This window comes from Astatotilapia calliptera, chromosome 18, assembly GCF_900246225.1.
Source record: "Astatotilapia calliptera chromosome 18, fAstCal1.2, whole genome shotgun sequence".
NCBI classification, from domain to species: domain Eukaryota; kingdom Metazoa; phylum Chordata; class Actinopteri; order Cichliformes; family Cichlidae; genus Astatotilapia; species Astatotilapia calliptera.
Window position 1 is genome coordinate 29,282,929 of NC_039319.1, and position 16,401 is coordinate 29,299,329.

At 41.1% G+C, this 16,401-nt stretch overlaps 1 protein-coding gene across 1 annotated transcript in view; it reads left to right on the forward strand.

Moving 5' to 3' along the window:
• The first annotated feature begins 1,180 nt into the window (after nucleotides 1–1,180).
• Nucleotides 1,181–16,401, forward strand: part of ctnnd2b (catenin (cadherin-associated protein), delta 2b) — a 240,231-nt gene continuing 225,010 nt past the window's right edge. Inside the window, exon 1 of the mRNA XM_026149115.1 lies at nucleotides 1,181–1,532. The gene's annotated coding sequence lies outside the window, so the exon portion shown is untranslated. The remainder of the gene's footprint in view (nucleotides 1,533–16,401) is intronic.

Below are 16,401 nucleotides of genomic sequence, written 5' to 3' on the forward strand. Positions count from 1 at the left end.
AGATAAAACTGAGGTTATTGTACTCGGCCCTGAAAATCTTAGAAATATAGTATCTAACCAGATTCTTACTCTGGATGGCATTACCTTGGCCTCCAGTAACACTGTCAGGAACCTTGGTGTGATTTTTGACCAAGACGTGTCCTTCAATGCACATATTAAATAAATATGTAAGACAGCTTTCTTCTTTGTGCAACATCTCTAAAATTAGAAATATCCTGTCTCAGAGTGATGCTGAAAAACTAGTTCATGCATTTATTACTTCCAGGCTGGACTACTGTAATTCATTATTATCAGGATGTCCTAAAAACTCGCTGAAAAGCCTTCAGTTAATCCAAAATTCTGCAGCAGGAGTCCTGACAGGGACTAGAAAGAGAGAGCAGATTTCTCCTGTTTGGGCTTCCCTTCATTGGCTTCCTGTTAAATCCAGAATTGAATTCAAAATCCTCCTCCTCACATACAAGGTCTTAAATAATCAGACCCCATCTTATCTTAATGACCCCATTAGTGCTCTCGCACTGCAGGCTTCCTTGTTGTTCCTACAATGGCATCTGTGTAAACAACTGAACAATATGAATGTACAATTTTACAGATTAGGAAACCAAAATATACTTTATAAACCCTTACTTTGTTGTGCTGCAGCTTTACCATCTATAATTTAATCATCTTTCCAATTTTTCTATAACCAAGGCAGCATTGACCTTGTTGTTTTCCACTGGAAGTTCTTAAGTTATGGAAAATATGTTTTGTTTACTTTAATGAAAACAGTTAAACTTTTCTACAGTTGCAGCTTGTTGGGACTAATACCTTTCAGGCTTCAGGGTGCCAGTGGGAAGATTGTTTAAAGACATTTATGGAAATGCATAGAAAAATAAAAAACAGTGTGAAATACATGGCAGTCTCTAGGGCTGTCTTCTACCCCCAAAATAGCCAACTCTTTAAATCAAGACACAAATGTGTAATAAGTGTCTTCGGCCTATTTAACAGAATAAAATGTGACCTTTTCTAGTAAAATATACTGTTAAAAGACAAAAGTACCTGCAGTAACATAAGTGAGACATGCTTGTCTCTTCCAGCTGCTGCTGCCTTTCCGTGGAACTTATCATCTCCATGTTGTAGTTCCTCTCATCACCAGTGGGTGTCGCTGCGGACTCTGGTACTCAAGCCGTCTGTCCGTCTGTCTAGCAAGGATAGGGTGATGTTGTATTGTGAACTGAGAGAGAGAGAGCGAGAGAGAGAGAGAGCACCTCTGCCGCTTTCCTTGCCTTCTCTCCTGTGCGCAGTGCTCCGGCCCGGCCGCTCCTTCCTTCCTTCCTCATTTCCTCCCCACAGCTGGCTGTCTCCTCTCTCGGATGCTGGTTGTGCCTTCTCCTTTCGCACTACCGCCGAGCAGGACCAAATACTTCGGAGGGGTGGAATGACTGACTACCTGTTTTGCATGGTCTGAATTTCGGGAAATTCGCACGTCGGAAAGGAGGGGAGTCAAGAGGGAAAAAAGGAGGCTCTCCATCCTCCCCGAGGGAATTTATTTTACAGTAAGCAGGCGCAATGTCATTCCAGAGTCCTCTTTCCGCTCGTCTCACACCTCCCATTTGTGCAAATGCCTAGAATTTTTTTTGTTTGTTGCCAGAGCATGGCAGCGTGCTGGGAATATGGCTGCATGTTTTATTGTGTGTGTGTGTGTGTGTGTGTCGAAGTGTGTGCCAGATGTTTGGTGGGGTTTTTTCTTTCTTTTTTGTGTCAGTTTATTCCGAGGCGTGGTGTGGATCGCGCGCGCGTGTGTGTGTCTGTTTTGCTTTTGGCATGATGCGATAAAGGGCTGTGGTGCGCTTGCATTGCTCGTGGAATGAAAATGGAACCCCCATATTTCAGCTTCACTCGCCGTCCATCCATCAGGCCGGGGAGTGTGGGGGTCGGAGGAGGGAGGGGGCTGGCTGATGTGAAAATGGTATTAGGCTACTTTCAGGCTGACCTAAATAAGAGCGATGTTCTCGTGATTATCACGGGTGTCAGCGGCACATCGTGCGCCGGCTGCACCGTCTTTGTGTTGTCTTTGCAGAGCGATGCGTGTGGACGCTCCGTATTGTAGTTTCCCTCAGCCATCACTGAGGCATGAGGACGGATGAAGAGCACCTTGCTGCCTGCGTGCTCCATGTTGAGCACTAAAAGCACCACCACCGCCACAGTGTGTTTTCTCGATCAGCCCCAGGCTGTTTCTCCAGCTCTCAACTGTGGAGTAATTAATGTCATTCATCACGTTGTCGCCCCCCCCCCCCCCCCCAAAAAAAAAAAAATCTATGTTTTTCACCAGCTAACATCATAATGTTTGCTCCTGTCAGTTGTCTGTGGATTTCTGCTCTATGACCTGGCAGAAAGTGGGGTTTCCCACTGCCGGCTGAATTAGCCCCCACACAGCCTACCAGTACATCTCCAGCCACCATGGGCTGCATAGCCGTTTAGATCCCTAATCTAGGGCTAATTCCTGTGTTTTCTCTTATGGACTATAGGGCTTTCGCTCACTGATCCCCCTTGAAACTGAGAAGCTGGCTAGCCTCAATATAAGAAGTTTAATGTGATGGACATTAGGGGGTTAACCGGCAGAGCAGATAATGTAGGACAGGGAAATGTAACTTGTTGTCAGCAGGCTTATATCATTTTGGCAGTCATTGGTTCATGATGAGGAAGTGAGATATTGAGAAGGTGCAGAGGAAAAAAATCACCATTAGTTAGTAACAGTTATGTTTCCTGTCGGTGAACTATTCATCATGACACCGAACGAATGGAAAGGCTGACACTTTTGGCACTTGTACCAAGTGAAGTTATTTAGCCAATGTTTCTGTTAATGTTAGCATGTAAATGACTGTAAACCAGAGGAGTTACTATGTCATCTTTGAGTTACATTTGGATGATTTGAGAACAGCAATAATGTTACTTTTTTCTAAATAGGGACTGCAAAGGGTGTGGCAAAAAATACATGACAAAAATACACTTACATCATCCAGTTTTTGTTTGCAGGTCTGACGTCATTACCCGTTGAAAAATAAAAATAATTATTTGTGAAATTTAGATTTTTAAATGAGCATTTTTATGATACACTATAGAGTGTGTTTTCAGCTGCACCAAACAGAACAACGTGTTGTCTGCAGCTGCATTTACCTTTAAGATTATGCTAAATTACAAGATTAATTGTTGGAGTTATGACAGTAAAATGTAGAGTAGCACATGTCTGTGGGAAGTACTTTAAAGGGAAACAAACTTTGTTTGGAAACCATTTTTGGTTTGGAAAAGAAGTGCATTTTCTGATGACCTGTTACCTCTCAGTGGGCCCAGTCCACCAATACACAAGTCCATTCTAATAATAACAGTTTTCTAACCGTAACCACAAGCCACAACTAGTAATTAGTAAACTTCAAATAGTTGAAAGACTGGAAAAGGGGGGGAAACTGCTAGCTGGATTATGCAAATCTAACATGATCTGCCTCACCTGTGCACTGAAAACCCTTAAATTAACCTTGTAAAAAACTGAGGTTTAAGCAGCCTTTTGGGGGGAATTTTTTAATGGCCAGCTGCAGTGACTATTGAGGTCAATTCAGTTTTAGTTATACAGCACCTGGTCACAACAACAGTTGCCTCAAGGAACTTTTAATTGTAAGGTAAAGACCCTATAAAAACAAAGAGAAAATCCCATTAATCAGTTGATTCCCCTTTGACCAAACACTTGGCAACAGTGGGAAGGAAAAACTCCCTTTTAAAAGGAAGAAACCTCAAGCACTTTTATTTTGAAAGTTCACTTGCTGTGAAGTACTTCTTCCCTATGGTCCAACCTACGCCATCCAACCTTCCAACTTCTTAGACTACAACTGGTGTCTAAGAAGTTCTTATCTGAGTTTGTACTGTAGTAGTTATTTAGTGGTTTTTAATCAAAGCTACAGAGAACAAGGATTAATATCGAGAGCTGCAGTTTGTAATGGTGGAGTGCGAGGTCATCTGCAGAATGAGAGACTTGCTAAAGATTGTATTACTTATGTATTGACTGTCAGAAAGTACTTTGCAAAAATATTTGCAAAAAATTGTCTTGCACCTTGCATCTCCTGCAAGAGTACAACCTGGCCAGGTCACCAGCTGCAGGGAGCCAAGATGATAAAAAAGTTCCATTTCAAACATCTAGCAACATTTCATACTGATCTCATGACCCCTCGGGGGGTCCCAACATCCAGGTTTGGAACCAGTGACTTACCAGAAGTGACCTCGTAAAGCTTTATAGATATCATTATCATGTTGCAGCTCTGGTATGAGCATGATTACAGTTTCAGCTCCTTGTCTCCAGTATTCATTTGGTCCGGCAGAGTGCTCACACAAACAGCTTGTGTTTACTGACTGCTACAAGCCAGATTTAACACTCTCAGGTGAACCTGCCAGCCACTGTTCTCGTCACACAACATTTAACTGATCAAAGAGCTTCTTTTTCCAAAATGTTCCATTTCCTGAACACGCTGAGCGACATTACAGTCTTCCGAGTGCATTCACCTGGCACTCTGAGATATAATAGCGTACCTCCAACACACCACGCCTTCCCCTTCAGTGCCCCTAACCCCCCCCCACCGTCATTTCTCTGCCTAATTGCTAAAGATTCATGGTGGATAGTCAAGCCGTAAAGTCTGTAAAGTGATTGACTCTGCCACGGCTCAGAAAAGTAAGAGCCCGTTATCGTCCTCGGCTACTGCAGCCTCAACAGGCTTCATTAAGGTTTTATATTCAGATGATGATGCATGTGATGTGGACAAACTTTTAATAACCTCATACTGACCGATCCAACACACGAATTACTGCTTCCTGTGCAAGACTCAGAATCAAACGATTTCCCTAACTGAGCTCAAGTTACAGATTTATGAATATGATTTGAATACTTACCAAACATGATTTGGTAAGTATTCCTCAGAGATTTGTTCCGATTGTGCAAAATACTGTTTTTACAAAATGTATTTGAGCTAACAGTAATAATCAAGGGGCATTTGAATTTAGGTTTTGTTTTTCGTATAAAAACATTTTCAGTGCCATTAAAGAATCTTTTTCTTTTTTTATATTCAGCAGCAGTAGTCAGCAATAACCGCAGCCTGTATGTGTCACTTTCGGCCTTGTGGCTTGCTCGTTCAGTCTGAACAAACTCGAGTTAATATTTGCTTCAGACAAATATCTGTATCAATGTTTTACGGAAAGGTTCAGCACTGGCTGGGGAAAGGCCGAGGATCGGCCATGGGCCTGTCAAAGACCAGCCAGCCGTTTTAAGTGGCTGTATCCGTCGGGCACAGGTGAACCAGGCTGTCTCTCACCCCGGTGGGATCTGTGCGAGCCTAAATGTAATGTTCCCAGGTATTAGCAAATTTACATGCTGTTATAGGTGGTGACAGTCACAAAAGCGAGATCTAAGTTAAAACACTGCGTAACCTAAATAGACTTATTAGACTGGTCCTTATTCGGTGACACTCAGCACTTTAAAGTGTGAGTATTCACAGCATTCTGAGGCAGTTCATTCAAAATTTGACTTGTCCAGAGCTCAACATAAAGTATGGGATGTGGATTGGTTCTTATATAGTGCCTTTCTACTCAATTGAGCACTCAAAGCACTTTCTACCGCAAATCACACAGTGTTTTTATCTATGCCTAAACGCTTTCTCACAGTTGCATACGCACTTGTGCAAGAAGGCATGTGGGCTGGGGGGCTCAGGGATCAATCCACCGACCTTCCAAATGGAAAAGGACCCGCTCTACCACCAGAGCCACAGCTGCCCCTTCAGTGATGAAATTACAGAGAAAAAAAGGTCTTCAATTTTTATTAGACATATTATACATACACTATATAATAGCATATAGGGTTTTGACAAATAATTCATTAGAATAAAACATCGTATGACCTACTTTTGCAGGTGCATTACTATATTATCATTTCTCTTGCCTCTATAGTGATATTATGTAAGATTTACAGATAAAATACTAATGTCCTCTGCAGATTCTTGACATTATTATGTAATTATTATAGTGACTAATTGTCAACAAAGGCAAATATCTCACTTGTGCATTATCATGTCCATACCACAGGGCAGCTCTCTTCCTCTGGCTATTAATTTCATAGCCATCATTACAGTAATAACATGATGTAAAAATGGCATACAGGGAAAACTGAGCTATGAATTGTAGGTAAAGTCTTCACTATCTACATCCATTGTCCTAACCAGATAATCTCTGTTGATAACCTTGTTCTGAAAAAGAGAGAGACATGGACACAGAGAGAGAGAAGAGAGAGAGAGATTGTGTTGCCAGGTCATTGTATTCCAATCATGGCAGTATCTGATTCATATCACACAGCAGGCTCCCCCTCCCACCATCAGTGTGTAGATGGAGAGATAGGTTGCCTGGTCAACAACCTCTTTATTGTGTGAACCACTCAGAGCAGAAACACAGCAGGAGATGCAAGAAGCAGGACAAGGTGCCAACACCATGGGCAGCATTTTGTAAAACCTGGTTAAAGAACAAATGAAACTAAAGCAATAAAAAAAAAAAGAAACGAAGAATTATTTAACAAAGTTAACAAATATATCAAACATCAACGATTGCCACTATGACTTTGTGTTCTCAGGGGAAAGTGAAAGAAATTCATGTACAGTGAGATAAAAACCCCTCTCACCCCAACCAGTCGCAGCAGATGGCCCTGCCCCTCCCTGAGCGTGGTTCTGCCAGAGGTTTCTTCCTGTTAAAAGGGAGTTTTTCCTCCCCGCTGTCCCTAAAGTTCTTCGTTCATAGGGGGTCATATGATTGGTTTTTCTCTGTATGTATTATTGTAGGGTCTGTAGAGTCTGTAGGCGCTGTAGAAATAAAATTTAATTGAAATTGAAAAATCCTTCAAGAAAATGTTACAAATTATATGTCTCTTTGTAGTTTTTTGGTTGTTTTTAGCATGACCTTTAATACTGACCTGATCTTCTTTACAGAGATATTTAATGACATCTCGTCAGTTAAATTCTCATATCCACACACATTTGCAGGTGATAGGCTTCTCTTGTGCCAGTCCTTTGCCTTAACTTTTCCAAATATTCAGCTCATTTATCTATCTATTATGTATTTATCACCAGTTTCCAGTACTGGATAAGTCATTAAGTTCTCAGAAATCTCATTCACACCCACGCATTTTAGTGAACTTTCACAAGACAGTGAAATATTTCTAAAAAAAAATCTTCTGTCCAGACTTTTATACTATCACTCATGCCTGGGAATCACTCTTAGGGTTTTCGATTTAAGTATGTCACAGCCCACATTTAAGTTAATGCTTTCAGCTTTTTTTTATTTAATTCAAATATTTGAACACACACAACATCCCACTGACCAAAGTGTTAAGGCTGAGGTTTAAAAATGCGACATTGTGAAGGTCTCCTTTGAATTTACCTGAGTGAAGAACTCAACTTTGAGTGTATCTAAATGGAAACACTCACGGAAATTTGCAGTGCCGCTGTTGACATTTGCTGTTTGGACACCGTGTGAGCACCTGCAGCACAGCTTGGGCGTTTAACTGAACGACTACCAACCATATCCTCTCTTTGCAGCTTTCACTCATGGGTTGGACTGGTTCGCTAATGGATGATGGCAAATAACAGCTGCACTTTGCTCTCCTGTCTTAGGTACTGAGTGGTTTTCTCTTCTCCTCTGCTTTAAGAGGGGAGAGGAGCAGAACAGTCGCTACATGAAGAGGGTAATGGCTGTTTGTCAAATGCGTCATTCTTTCACCTGAGTTTTGTTCATTTTACCTGATGGTCGAGTGTTTCAGCTGCAAAAGTCTCCTATTGCTTTGCACCTACATTTGCTGTGGCTCCCATCTGGTTGTGAACTGAAAAGACATTTTAGAGAAAAAGCAACCATGGCTGTGAATATGTGCTCAGTTAAACAATGACATTTAGTTCAATTTAGTAACCACATGGAGCAAGCCGCAGCCTGCTCAGCCAGAAGGCCATCGCACTACTTTTTAATCACTGCAGCACATTAGCAAATTAATGAGTAATGGATAAATGAGAGGCATCTTTCATCTCTGTGTTAAGCCAAGTTGGGGCCAGTGCTCTCATCATTGTTTCAACGGGTCCACCGTTCTCTTTGTGTCTGGCAAAGCTCAGACCTTGTATTTCCCTCTGCACCGAGGGAAACAATAATACTCCTAATCCACCTTTCACTGCATTGCTCACCCAATCAATCCCCCACGGAGTAAAACGCCGGCAAATCATGGTTGCCGAGTTGTGGTTGCTGTGGCAACATGGACTCGGGTTTTTCTGTGATGTCAGCCAGGTACTGCGTGGCAGTTTGTGCTCTAACAAGGCAGACCCTTGTTGGGGATAATGAGCAAAACTCTGCTGTCATGGCGATGACTCTTTTTGTGCGTGAGGGGAGGTCAGCGAGGGGCGACTCCCAATTAGCTTGGAGTGTGTGAGGGACACAGTGAGTAGGTGGGTGGGAGAGTTGCCCCCCTGGACTTTGCTGTTTTATGTTGCGTGTGAAATGTACTTTTTGGCAATATGTTTAACAATGCTAAAAAATATTTATCATAATGGTTGTGGGCTTTGAAATGGTTGTTTTAACAGTGAGATTAGAAAAGACTTCTGTTCAGCCTGTAGTAGAGTGAACAGAAGGCTCTTACCTTGTTAGTTCATTCATAGTTAGTTCCAATACATTTGAAGTAAAACGCAGTCCAATGAGCACCACAGGTGGGATTAATGGTATTGTGAACCTGCCTTCAAGCATCCTTAATTTGTGACCGTGACAGGGTAGTCTTCAATTTTTTTTCTTTTTTTTTTTAAATAAAAAAATTATTTTAAGTTTCAACAGCATGTTAATACAAAACTTTGAATATACAATACTTTGCTGTTCAGTATTTACAATACCCCAAAAGATAACAGAAAGAGAGGAGAAGAAAAACAAACAAAAAACAAAACAAAGCAAAACACAAATATAAAAATAAAATGTATAAGGGACACTCAGTGTACAGTTAACCACAATAGTGATGTAGACATTTGGTATCAGATAAGGTGGTTTTTAAATTTTAAAAACATTTTAAATATTTCCATGTATGTTAGAAATGGCTGCCACGCCTTAAGAAATTTGGTGGTTGAACCTGCCAGTGTATATCTCATCTTTACCAAATGCAAAAACCTCATGAGCAAGCCACTGTTCATGTGTGGGAGGAGCTTCCTGTTTCCATCCTGAAAGTACAAGGTGCCTTAATGAGTGAAGCAAAGGCAATAGAACTCGAATCGTGTTTTGAGAAAGTGACGTTTTGAGGTATCACTCCAAAGATAGCCATTAGAGCAGAAGGATCAAATGTAACGTTATGTATCTCTGAAAAGATATTAAATAAAGAGACCCAATAGTTATGAGTGTTCACTTATTTTTGACACCACCAAGCCTAATGAACAACAGATGAAAGAACAGGACCTGGTTTTCCACTGCTCTGCTCCCCCTTATGGAAAAATACCCCAAAAGATAATGGGATGCATCAGTGTGGACAGTATTCAGAAAGAAATATTAGCATCTAATCATTGTTTAGGGAGAACCTAATGCCCGAGTCTTTCTGATTCTGATTCTGATTCCCTCCCTGGTTAGGCTGGAGTCAGTGTGTAACTAGCTGAGAAAAAGATCAAGAATTCTGTCTGATATCAGGCTCATTTTTGTGCTAATTCAAGTCCCAACCAAATGCACAACAGCTAACAAGTGATATTCCACATTTACAGTCAACCTATTTAAAGAAATTATCATAGTTTGTTCTAGTTTGAATTTGCTGCATCACAGAAAAATGCTATTACGTTAGTAAATAACGCATCATCACTTGATTTTGAACCGGGCGTCAGGGTTTCTGACTGCAGAAAACAAGAGAAGTAAACTTGTCTTCCCAGTCGATGTCCATTTCATTTCAATTTTTTCTTCGGGGGGGGGGGGGGGGGGGGGGGTGTGTGTTAAATTATTGCATGCTCATATTCTGCCCTCTGTTTACCCTCCACTGCACACTCACACACATAAAGGCAGTGATGCTCTATTGTCCCAACAAAGGAAGCAGCTCTTGTCTCGTGTTTACCCACATGTAATTTAGATTTAGATTGCGTGCCCTCGCTTCTTTGCATGTGTGTGTTGTTGTGTTTTTTTGACTCGGTGGGCGTTGAAGGACCGTCGACTGCAGCCTGACAGGCGCTCTTTGTTCTCACTCTTACGAGTAAGTGGGCCTTACATAATTACGAATGAGCTTTCTATCTTTAATGCTGCCGGGAGAAAGCATGCAAAGCTTTTGGAGCTGTAAAGCTAAAAATATTAATAATTAAAAAAATGACACATTGTGGTCAAACACCCATTCAACACTTATCACCCTGTTGAGAGCAGTTCTCACTCTGCTTTACTCCACCACCTGGGTTCTTTGGAAGCGGCAGAGGATATATGCATACTGACTTTTCACGTGTTAAATCAGTGCTGTTACAGAGGATGTTCCTGCCCCCCCTTTTTTCTCATTGTTACTTTTTTTGTGTGCTCCTAATGGCTTTTGTTGGTGAATAAACACTGTAGGTTGTCCCAACCACTCCACCTTCCACTCCTCCATTGCTTCATTTTTTGCTGACAGTGTGGTTTGTGTGGGGTCTGTTACAGACTGCACGGTGTCAGTGCATGCTCTCGCTTCAGGCTGTGTCCTTGATTATTTTGTGACCGATAACGCTTTCGATGTGCTGCAAAGGAAAAAAAATCCCCTTAAGTGGCTATTAAATGCCATAAAAAAATGACCACACCACCAATTAAATGCGCCGAGGATGAAAAGCAAAGGAGTTCTTCAAAAATGGAGGGCAGTGTTATCTGTTCTCTTTCTGACAGTTTTTATGTCCTAAGCATTTTTTAAACTTTAAAGGGCATTTTGGTGCCCCGAGTGCTCATTAATTTCGAACCCTTTGCCAGCAGTTGCTTGCCTGCAGTTTTCTAAGAGTGTGTGTGTGTCTGTGTGTGTGTACACGTGTGGTAGAGGAAGTGGCGTCTGGCCAGTTGGGTGCTGCTTTGTCTGGCTTTAATGCCTCTTCATTCACTGTACTCACATCCAGCCAGCGCCCTGACAGTCACTAATCTCCTCTTTATCTTAAAGGTTTGCTCAGCACTTCGGCGTCCCATTCAGGCAGCTGCAAACCAAAGATTTGAGGCAGCAGCGTGGACCTCCATGTTGATAGATTTACTCTGTTCTTTAAAGTAGTGAGGTTGGAAAAGCTCCAACCTAGCCGTAGTAGCGTTTTTCTCTGTATCCAGAGTTAATCCCAGATAGTGGATACATTTGGGCCTAATCTGGGCTACTTTTACCATGACAGGCACGGTATTGGCAAATGTTCTGTAGGCCAGACATGACCTCAAATGTCACAATGCCCATCTGGCCTTTATGAAACGGACACGTGGTTGAGTTGCAGGCTGACCCAACACTGTTAGGCAAGGCCAAATGTAGCACAAAGAAAACTGCATATGTAGGCCACACTTCAGCTGAACCCTCATCGCATTCTAGACAGTCTGGGTATCTTTGTGATGTGTGTGGCTCGTACCTGTGGCTTATGCTCATAGGCAAAAGCCATTTTATTCACACACAAGTGCATCCATAATGAACAGTTGTGGGGTAGCTCAGATAATGCAGTGCACAGCTATTTGGAGAGGATGGGTGGTGGACTGACAATGCTTAAATGCACGGTCAGACAGCCACCAGTTTGTCCCAAACGATATTTAAAAATAGTATTTTACAAAGACACAACAGCATTGCACAGGTTGCTGTTGCAACCGTGTTCTCTCTGTGAGCCGACTTGCAATTGTTACATGCATTCCCAGTATATTTGCTACTGCTACTCCCAGTTGTTCCCAAACACTGAACTATTTCAGAAAATGTTCATTGTTGCTTAAGGGCTATGTATCTACTGTCTACGGTGAAGCCCTTGGGAAGCACAAAGACTGATAAATTGCCCAAAGGGATGTCACTTGAGTCATCGTTTTTGTGATTATAAGTTTGAAATGTGGATGTGAAGTAGAAAAGAGTAAAGTTACCTCACCTCTGCTTCAAGCAAGCACCTGGAGGCTGGCATAATACGTTTTTGGCTGTCAAGCTGCATTGTGTTAATGTAATGTTATTATTGTCAGTTACTGTTTCAGCTTTCAGCAGTTTTGAAAACATGATTACTGAGAAAAACTGGTTACTCTTTTTGCAATGCTGCTTTCCTTTAGCAGACAGGCAAAACTGTAGCAAGGGTTCCTTACGTCAACGTGCAAGACTTGACTGCCCACCTCTGCGCTTCGACGTCACCGAGTTGTCAGTCTCTGCGCAGGTCTTCCAAAGTGCACGAGTCCAGTGCCACTGAGACCACTCCGCATGTCCATCTACAACCCATGTACAACAGTGCAACAAGTTTATTTTGTGTGTGCATGCGGTTGTTTAACAGAATAAGCACACTGAACTCTTAAATATACACAGATTCTAATACTCATAAACTTAAGAGTTAATCCATTACAAATACATAAAAGCATGTATTGGTTTGTGGAAGCCGCCATGTTGCCCTGCCATCTTTATTATAGTGCCCAAGATGGCATCATGTTTATGTATGTCTGTTTATATATGGAATAGTAGTGGTACAATAGCTTTATCAAGCTATATAGTTTATGTCTTCCATATTTCCAACTATATCCATAATCACATACTGTGTATGCTACCATTGTGTATAGTGTATTATCTTACTTTTTTTCATTGATCGTACTTATTTGTATTTTTGTATTTCCTTCTGATATCTGTACCTGAGCTGAGGTGACGCAAGAATTTCCCCGTTGTGGGAATAAAGTCTTATCTTATCTTATCTTATCTTATGTCATAAGAGAGCAACCACATACGCCAGATATAACTTATTGTCAGCGGATTAGAGGCCTGACCCTCATGTCTCCAGACAGCTGACAATTGAACATAACGTGAGTCATCAGGTTTACTGATCTATCAGTCATTGCCATTAATCAATGGCTTGGTACGCTCACACCGAACAACCAGAATGAAGACAAAATTGTAATACAATTGTGTTTTTCCCCCCTCTGGATATTATTTTTATTTTGCTGGAAACATTAAGAGGGGTAATTAGCTGTAAAGGTCTTGTTATGGGAGGTTTAGATGCAAAACAAGCAGTGCAAATAATGAGAATGCTGTTTCCAGTCAGTGCCCGTGAAAGTCGTCCCTCCCCACCCCACCCCTCCAGCTCACGTGGCCACACCCGCGCTGTTAGTGCAGTGCTCTGGATTTGGGATTGGCTGAAATGAGTGTTGTCATTGACCAGCCTGGCCAGAGAAGCACACAGGAGCAATCAATAGAGGACCACCTTAGCCAACCATTTAGTGAATGAGCCAGCTATATGTAAGCTAAAATCCAATTCACATTTTAATAACAGTAATGTTTTTCCATCATCATATTTTCCTTTACGTTCAAGGTTATATTTAACCCCGACTCTTAGGGAATTTGGAAACTGATTAGAATGCAGATCAGACTTTTTAAAGATTTTCAGTGGCACATCTGAGACAAAGCAGAGACTGAAGTATTTTAAACAGCTTTGAAGACAGAGAATAAACAGGACATTTGCAACTGGGAAACAGATGTAAATGAAGTGAATCAGCTATCAGACACTCTGTTTGCTAGACAAAATAAATAAGACCATTATGCTCCTTACTACCCAGAATGTGCTCCTGACTGCAACTCCAAGGAAATATTTTTTCTCAGACCTTTTAAGTTTGACTAATAGGGATTAGTCAGGTTGAGCTAAGCGTCTCACTAATGACTAAGTATTGTGTCTGACTGAGAGACGAAGAGACTTTGCAGTTTATTGGCTAAGGGTCAATTCCCACCGAGATTTTCGCTCAGCTGGCTAACATACTGCACACCATGTGCTTCAATATGTGAGTTAGAGCTGGGAATTCCACGTTTGTACTCCTCTCAGCTGCTATAGTAACAAAAAGACAGTGTGTCCTTACTTATCTTAGCCTTTGAGCAAAATTGATGAATTCCATTGATTTGTGGCAGGGAAATAATGCAGTATCCACCATTAACTTGTCTTAACAGTTAAGACACTGATCAGACAACAATGGCCTCTTCCTTACATTTATATAAACACTCATTACATTTGATTGTCAAAGAATTACTTCCAAAAGGAGTCATGGTTAGGGCTGAACGATATATCGCATTTGCGATAATATCGCGACATGATCAAGTGCAATTTTCTAACCGCAAAGGCTGCGATTATACTCTGGACATGTCCAAATTCATGGGCTGCATCCTCCTGAGGCCGCATTTGTAGACCGATTACGTCACAGCGACGCGCCGAAGGCTGTCCAAATTACTACCATATCCCAGAATTCATAGCGCGGCCCAGCCAAACTCCAGTTTCCAACAATGGCGGCCGCTACTAAGTTTTAAAATTACTCATACTAATCTTTCTGGGTCACAAAATAAACTTTTAACATATTTTCAGGCGAGAAAGTAGTTGTGTAAACATCAAATATCTGCTCGGTTTATCAAGATATCCCATATTTGCAAAAGTGCTTCGACGTTTTCAGAGGCGTCTGCTACCCACCAGCTCGACAGCTAGCCGGGAGCTCGAGGGTTACTGATGCGGCCGAGAACGGCACAACTCCCGGCACATCATTTTCAGATCACCGCGGAGTTTCGCTGCTCGGGTTAAACGTAATATATAAGTCACTTAGACAACCTAAAAATGTTATTGTTGGGCTTTTTTCAGTGTTTTGTTTGTTCGTGAGTAAATCGGTTTGGCTGAGATTAAAGTTATTAGATTAGATAAAATAAAACTTTATTAATCCCCCGGGTGGGTTCCTCCTTGGTTTTCACACAGCTGACTAAACGTCAAACAGAAAACTTATTAAACAGAAGTATGAGACAGTCGAGAATTTACGCCAGTGTCTGGTTATATTTTAGATAGCAAGAAGCAGACGGCCGAGTTTATTAAACTCCACCGAGACAGCGGTGACGCTAATCAGAACTAGCCTTCTGATTCAGAAGGCTAGACCGTCCAATTTCACGCCTTTAAATTTTAAAGGCGTGTTTGTGTGTGTGTTTATACAATTGCTATTATGTTTGCACTTTATGTGTAATGTTACTGACTGCAGAGATCAGTAAGATGTGTGTATTTTTTATTTATTAGTTTTATTTATTTAATATTATTTTTTAATTGAATGACTGTCTAGTAGTTCACAGATGTCGAAAAACTGAGTGTGGTAAAGCCACTGATTTTGTTTATGTATATTTCTGCAATCTGCACATTGTACTGACTTTCATTTTAATGTTTACACCAGGGTTCCTTGTCAGCACTTTATGCTCAGATGTTTGTAAGCTAAAAATAAACTATTGTGTATGTTCAAATATACTGTTGTGATTGAAGAAGTTAAATAAAAATGTCAGTCATCAATTCATGCATCACCTCATGTCATCATAACAGAGGTCTGTCTTCCAGGAAAGAACAGTTTAAAATTAATGTAATATAGTATTGGCCATACTATATGATGTATTGCTTGTCTTTGTTTAATAATACAGAACACAAAGACCTTAAAAAATAATCGCATATCGCATCGCAATCGCAATATTGGGGCAAAAAATCGCAATTAGATTATTTTCCTTAATCGTTCAGCCCTAGTCATGGTGCACTAGAACATTAGAGCCACGTGTTTGTGTCCGACCCTGGTCGTCTGACTGACGTCACCTATGTATGCCCTCCACTTATTTCAGTCAACTTGTTAATCAAAATATATTGCGTTTTGAAATGTTTCACAGAGGAGGCATTCATCTTGACACAGCTATAATTTTGAGCTTAACAGTTTTTGTGGCCTCTCAAAATTTACACGTCTGCATCTTCTAGTTCTACAGCAGGGCGGCTTCAAAGTCGGTTTCACTCGATCTTTTTTTAAAATGTTTTCCTTTAAATCTTGAAAGGTTTGCATGGTCTTTCATTTTGCATGTTTATCTGCTTCCACTATTAAACCCTGTGTTTATTTTATTTATACATATATATGTATATATTTTTGCATTAATTTTCCCAGCTCTAACTTCAAAAAGCCTCAGTTTCGAAGATCTAACAGTGCAGTGTCCAAACAGTGTTGGAGCATGAAGTTGTACTCCCTTTACGCAGTTTTGTAAGACTCATATTTTTTGTGCCACCTTCTGCTCGTGAGCAACAATTATGATGGGAGGTAAGGAGGAAATTAAGTTATAGAGCAACAGGCCACTTAATGTCAAGTTAAAGGTTTTTAGAAGCCCCTCCTATTGTGATCCCCTACAGTATCTGGGAACGTGTCAGTCCTCTTCCTTCTCATCTACTGAACCGAAGTCGCGGTTCT